This window comes from Enoplosus armatus, chromosome 21 (assembly GCF_043641665.1).
Source record: "Enoplosus armatus isolate fEnoArm2 chromosome 21, fEnoArm2.hap1, whole genome shotgun sequence".
Taxonomy (NCBI): Eukaryota; Metazoa; Chordata; class Actinopteri; order Centrarchiformes; family Enoplosidae; genus Enoplosus; species Enoplosus armatus.
In genome coordinates, this window is record NC_092200.1 from 19,790,652 (window position 1) to 19,797,388 (window position 6,737).

Consider the following 6,737-nt stretch of genomic DNA (forward strand, 5'->3'; position numbering starts at 1 on the left):
CCCCGAGGGCCGGCCTGCCTCTGTTGTTGCTAGACACTAGCTCCGGGGTTTGTTAGAACACCTCGCACTTGCACACACAGGAATCCAAGATGGCAGCACAAGCGTTTCCACTGTCTGTTTTGTCCTGTAAACAAGTGTTTGTTTGACTGTTGTCTATGGTCCCAGAGGCCGGAATTGTGTAACGTAAGCCTGACTGCACGCAGTTGAGCTTTGTTGTGTTTTAATGCCCTACTCTCCGCTCACCTGCCCCCCCTGCTTGCCATTTCCAGGTACCTACCGCTGGGTCTGCCGCTCTCTCCTTGCCTGCCTGCCGCCAGCCTGCCTGCTGTGCTGCTATCCGCGTGCTTTCTCCCAGTGTTTTTGAACTGTGATCATCATGCAAAGCTACTCTGGTGGAGTCCCAGAATAAAGATATGGAACTGAAATGAGCATAATACGGGACCTTTAAAATGACATTTCTCAAACCACTTCTGCAGCATAATCCAGAATGATATATTGTGGTGTACTGCATAGCCCCATTGACATTATCTGTAAAAAAGTAAGTTGCTTTGGATATCTCCTGACCACATATGATGAAGAAAATGCTATATACGACGACACACACACACACATTTGTATTCATTTTTTGGGGCCTTTTTTTTGTCACAGTTTGCTTCTCAGGCCCTTCCTGTAGCCTCACCCTCTCTATTGGACCCTGTCCCCAGCCTGCCCTGCTCACTTCTCCCAGACCATGTACTTTTCATCCAACTCCCCCAAGCCGTCCACCAGATGCCCTCCTGACTTTTCCACCACACTCCACCTCGTGCACCCGCTCGCCTGTTCCCGCTCCCCTGGTCAGCCACTCCCTACATAGACCTGTCCGCTTCCTTTGTTCCAGAGCCAGTCCATTCCTAGCTGCCTTGTCGCTGTGTTGTTGTTTGCTTTGTATTTTCACCTACAAGATTCAGCAGCCTGAACCTGCCTGCCTGTTGCCTGTCTACCGGTTAACTCTCCGATTGTCTGCCTACCAGTACCTGTGTGTAAGCTCTCTTCAAGAAATCCCCAGAATCGTCCTGCTGCCTCACCCGTCTGCATTTGGGTCCTATCTCTGCCTTTCCTGAGTTGTGACACTTTACACTAATATTTACTTTTTGGGGCCTCAATTAGTCGTTTAAATGTCTCTTTGGAGGAACTGCTAATAAGTCATAGACATCTAAAACGTGACACGGAGCCAGAACTAGATACTGCTTTTTAGTTTAAGGGGCCATTAGCTTATCATGTGCAAAGTACAGGTGTCAAATAACATGTAGTGGAGTAAAAAGTACAACATTTCCCCCTGGAATGAAGTAGAGTAGGCGCAGCATAAAATGGAAATACCTCAAAATTGTACTGAGTTACTTCCCACCAGTCAATAGTGGCTTGGCATTTGGAGACACCTCAGAGGGTAAACCACAACCAGTTTTGGACCCCGACCCTAATGATCTCTCTTTTTCATGATGTGTCTCATCTGAATTCATTATATTTACTGGATATAATACCGGCTATTGTTTTGTCCATCTAGACATAGATCTGTATATCTTGTGTATCCCTCGTGTTCCTCTTCTCTCCCTCCAAAAACAACAAAACAGACAACCCAGAGTTCACTTTAATTAGACTTAACATGTGTTCTGACAGAGAACAATACATCTCATAGCATTTGCATGACAATACCCTCTAATTGTGCTTTTGCTTAATTAGTTTTTAATAGCTAAAGCAGCAGTGCCTCGTTATATTCAAAATGGATCACTGTCACTGGGCACACTCCCCTCTCCCTCTCTTTCTTTCTCCTTGTCTCTTTCTTTCTCACTCGCTCTTTCTGAAAATTCAACCCCAAACAGCCCACATTGAGAGTTATTCACAAGTATCATTAACCCTCCTGACTCTCCATTGTGTTGTTTTCCCCTGGGGAAATGGAATCGGTACTCATTTTGACGAAGAGCTGCAGTGGCTCCTTTGTTTGGGCCCAGATGGAGAAGAGCTGATACTTGGTGGTGTGAATGTGGTTGTGCCCTGAACTCTGAAGTAAATAGGAGTGGATAATGGTCACTTCTCTTCAGCTCTATAAAGCCTTCTTCTCTCTCCCCGTGTCACTAAACCTAAATAAGGAGCAACAACTTACACTGGATTAAGGGACTTGACACAAACTTGACACTTGTGGCTGCGGGACTGATCTGAAGCCTCAACAGTCTCGTTGTGGTGGTAGACCTAAAGTAAGTAAGGAATCCTAAGACCATCCTCCACCTCCTGCTCTGGTCTCCTGACCGGGGCTTGTCACGTTTGCAGGATTAGTGCTTTCATTCTATATAGGACCCCAACTACAAGGTACATCACAACCATGTGAAGCCATTCTTCTACGAACAGCACAGACGTTCAAAATTCAAACAAGAACAAAGGCTAAATTAACTCAAGGGCATAGTCATCCCTTTTTTTGGAGACAAAAATGATGTCAATGTTGTTTTAAAATGCAGCGTTAATAGTTTTTTTTATTAGTAGATGGTCCTTTTCATCTTAGCAACTGGCAGACAAAGTTGCGCTGTTGCCTACATGTCTTGGGCAGACAGTGGTATTGAAGAGATGAACCACACCAGCATCTAACTGGAGATACGAAGGAGACTTAACTAGATGAAATGTTAGGATCACCAAAGTCAGTAGGATTTTTGAGGAAGTAGCCTGATAGTCGGACTGAATTGCCTGAATTCGAATAACTGGACAAGTCTGAGACTTGAAACTGAATGTAATGTTCACATCTCACATTTCAAATTCCGTTCCGGCAAGTCAATTTCAGTTCACTGAGACACCGCATCCAGTCGTTGAGGAAACTCAGTCGAGTGCAGATTCGCAGAACTCTGTGTACTCTCCACTAACTGCTTCTAACCATTTTACTTAGGACAACGAGGACCAGTACATTTTTCTCTTTTCCTTCAGGCAAGGCCCCTTTGCATTCTGCATTTCGCTAATGATGTTAGACATGCTAATCTTTGTACCTCTAGAGAGGGACTAGCATTAACCTCCTAAGACCTGGCATCCACATGCGTGGACATCACATTTTGGGTTATACCATAATACTTAATTCTGCTTATATGGAAATTCAAAATTGTCCCCGTATGCGGAACCACATCATGTCAACAGATAATGCTTAGTTTTTATACTTATCAGGTCTCAATAAGCCCAAATAGCAAAGAGAAATTAAGATAGAGCTTGGGTCTTAGGAGGTTAAAGGTGTCAGGATAGGAGTGATTGCAAGGACCTTCAGAAGGAGAGACCTCTGACACCTACTGATATCCTGTGAACACTGGGGTTAGGTATTCATTCTCGCCCACCCCGGTGCGCTAGTACATTGTGCAAACCTTTGAACGAACCTGGCAACCTAGCAAACAGGCAGGAGCTTGCGAAGTAGTCTTAGTAACTCGAGCAAACCTCAAACAGTGAAATAACAGCAAACCAATAGGAAAGGCAGCGCTAATGGGTCCCTCATCACTGTGTCAGTTTTTTTGTGCTGTGAGGCGCCACCATACTTGGTAGAGCCAGGATGTACATGGCTAAAAGGCGAAATAATATCAACATGTCGTGAAGTTTAGTGCAGGGGTCACTTAAGTGAGATCATTCATTTACTTAACTGTTGAGAAACAAATGCTCGCTAATGCTTTAATGTGACGTTTTGATGAGAATCAGGGCTGTTATTTCAAATGGTCATATATCAAGCTACAATTTCATGCTGACGTCACAAGGTGGCAACAAAGAGCTACTTATTTATTTATTTTCCTTGAATCCTTGCTCAAAGGGAGAACGCTCTAACCAGAAGGTCACTGGATCAAGCTCCTTGAGTAGAGGGTGAAATGATCCATCAGCCGCTCTTTCGAGTACGCCCGTCCTTCACCCGCAGATGTTTAGCCTTTTTAGGTTGTGTGTTTTTTTTCTTTTTTCTTCCTCCAGCATATCAATAAGCATTAATGCACCAATAGCTCTCTTCCCAGTCTCATGAAACAAAGTCGCCGGCCCAGTGCCAGAGGAGAAAGCCATGCAACACGTCCGAATTGATATTATCCAGTGAGAAAATCATACAAACAAGATACAAAGATGCAAATCCAGCTAGCTAATTTTAGTGAAACAAACTATTAAATCGTTTCGCATGGGACTTTGATTATTTGATTCGTTTTCCCAGTGTAAGCGTACTGAATACTGGCACAAACTCTTAGCTTCTACGAGCTTGAAAGCTGAACAAGGCTTTAAAGATCAACAAAGAGAAGTAATGATCATTGCAGCAGTCGTCTCTCTCCCTCCTGACTCATTCCCCTCTAATCAGTCCTGTGAAGTTGCCGAGCAGCGCGGCGTGATGCTGAGCGTGGCTTTCGGTTATTGCAAATGAGTGTGTGACTAAATCACTGCTTCCTATTCTGCTCCAGTAGTGGAGCTGCATTGTTTTCTCAGCCATGGTTAATGTCTTTGACAGGGAGGCAAATAATTAGAGCGTCTACCTGTTGCCTCCCAATTTCCCATCCTCTAACTCTCTCTGCGTGGAAGAGGAGATGGGAGGAATGAACACTGATTATCTTCACTCCGGCAGATCCAAAATCACCCAGTCAAAGCAAGCACGCTCACTCTGTCATGTTTATTCTCTCTCCATGAGACAATCGGTGCCATTGTTGAGGACGATGGAAATCTGTGCTGTGCTGTCTTCGGCAGGAATATCAGAATGTCTTGCAGGGGTAACTTCTAAATGAGTGAGTTACAGAGAAAAAAAATGAAATCCTGGCTGCAGACACTCAATTGGAATAATGCAGACCACAGTATGTGTGGACCCTGTACACACACCCATAGTTGACAACACAATTCCTATTCCCCAACACCCGTTGTTGAGGTTTCCATGGCTCGTGTTGAAGACACAGCCAAGCTGGGGAAAGAGAAAGAGAGAGAAAGAGAGAGAGAGAGACAGCAAGCCGGAAAACACCGCGATCAATTATCATTAATAACCGCTCAGTGATTTCAAAGGTAAACATGATTTGGTCAATTGCTGTTGTGCGATTCTAAGAGTATGTCGACATACTTCTAAATTGCAGTGGCAAATACGTTTTGCTGAAACATATTTGCAAAGTCACAAACTGTTGATACTGAACGCATCTGCAAAATGTTCACTGACGTGCTTCATTTTCCCATGACATAGTAGCAACTGAAGCATAAACATAACCAGAATGCATTTGTGCTAGTGATTAACCTTTTTTTTTAGCATTCATTTGTTCACCTGAGTCCAATATTCACTCTCCATTTAGCTCTCTTTTCGTGTCCTCCGTAATGGGAACGTTTTAAATTTTAAAATGTTTATCCTATTACGATCTCTTGTGCGACCATGTCCTCATACAACCCAGTGTTTTGTCTGCTATTGTTCCCGTACACCCAGCTGTATCCAAGGCCATGGAACTGGGTTGAACCAGTCTCATGCCTTTCTCACAGAAGATTGCTCTCAGTATCTTTTACCGTCCACTCCTGCATTCCATTGAAGAATATAAATATCACCCGATGTGAAATACACCTTGTTCTACTCTCGGCAGACTGCCTGTGCTGTCTGATTGTACAACCTCTTTGCAAAGAATAAATACTCAGAAAGACACTCTGTGTTCTCTTTATTTCAGATAACCCTCAACTGAAAATTCCATAACTCCAGAGAAAAATGCCCCACCACGTTCACCAGCTAGGGTTGCTAGTAACACTGTTTGTTGTTCGATGATACGAAGCTAGCATACAGCGGGTTTTTGGAGCTTTTTCCACTGAAAACAGCTGCCTGCTATGTCCGAAAACAAGGTCGATGAGAGCTGTGAGAGTGAATCAAAACAGTACAAATGAATGGTCGATGATCTCACTTATACAGCGCTTTTCAACCTTCACGGTTCCCAAAGTGCTTTACAGCTAAGTCTCATTCCCATTCCCATACATTCACACACCAATGGCAACTGGGCTGCCGTGCAAGGTGCCGGTCTCCATCGGGAGCAACTTCGGGTTCAGTGTCTTGCTCAAGGACACTTCGACATGACGTCGCGCCGCCCAAAACAGGGGAGGGAAGGCACTCCCTGGTGGTCTAGTGGTTAGGATTCGGCGCTCTCACCGCCGCGGCCCGGGTTCGATTCCCGGTCAGGGAATACATTCTTTGTCAAATTTCCCTCCCCCCCAGGGATCAATAAAGTATCTCTGACACTGATGGCAATGTCAGTGTGTTGCTTGGTTGGGTGGCTAAATTGGTCCAGACTGAAATGGCTCCACACTGTTGTGCAAACAAACCATGTCCCCTTCAGAATTAATTTTAATCAGTATGGTGAGCCTCTGACTTTTTATCTGGCAGTTACAGGTCCAAATGTTATTTGCACCAATGCTTTGGTTTATGACCAAATTCCTGCAAAACGAATGACATTCCCGTCCGCCAATTAGCAAATATTATAATGCTGACATGATAAACTATGACAGTATACATGGTTAACACTACCTGCTAAAGATCAGCATGTTTGCATTGTCACTGTTAGCATGTGAGCACGCTGACGTTAGCCTTTTGCACTGCTTTGCCTAAGTAACGGGGTTACCGCTGTCTGCAGGAACCTGGGCTGTATCCATCAAACTGATAAAAGTGAAATGCTGGATTTAGTGAATGACTAAGTAGAAATCCTCTCACAAACATACACACACACAAAGAATTAAGGCAATGCATGTCATTTCATTTTTTTGCACCCCTGATA

At 44.2% G+C, this 6,737-nt stretch overlaps 1 non-coding gene across 1 annotated transcript; it reads left to right on the top strand.

The window, feature by feature from the left end:
- Positions 1-6,077: 6,077 nt before the first annotated feature.
- On the top strand, positions 6,078-6,149 carry trnae-cuc (transfer RNA glutamic acid (anticodon CUC)). Its single transcript has one exon. It is a non-coding gene; the product is annotated as a tRNA-Glu (tRNA).
- The last annotated feature ends 588 nt before the right edge of the window (positions 6,150-6,737 follow it).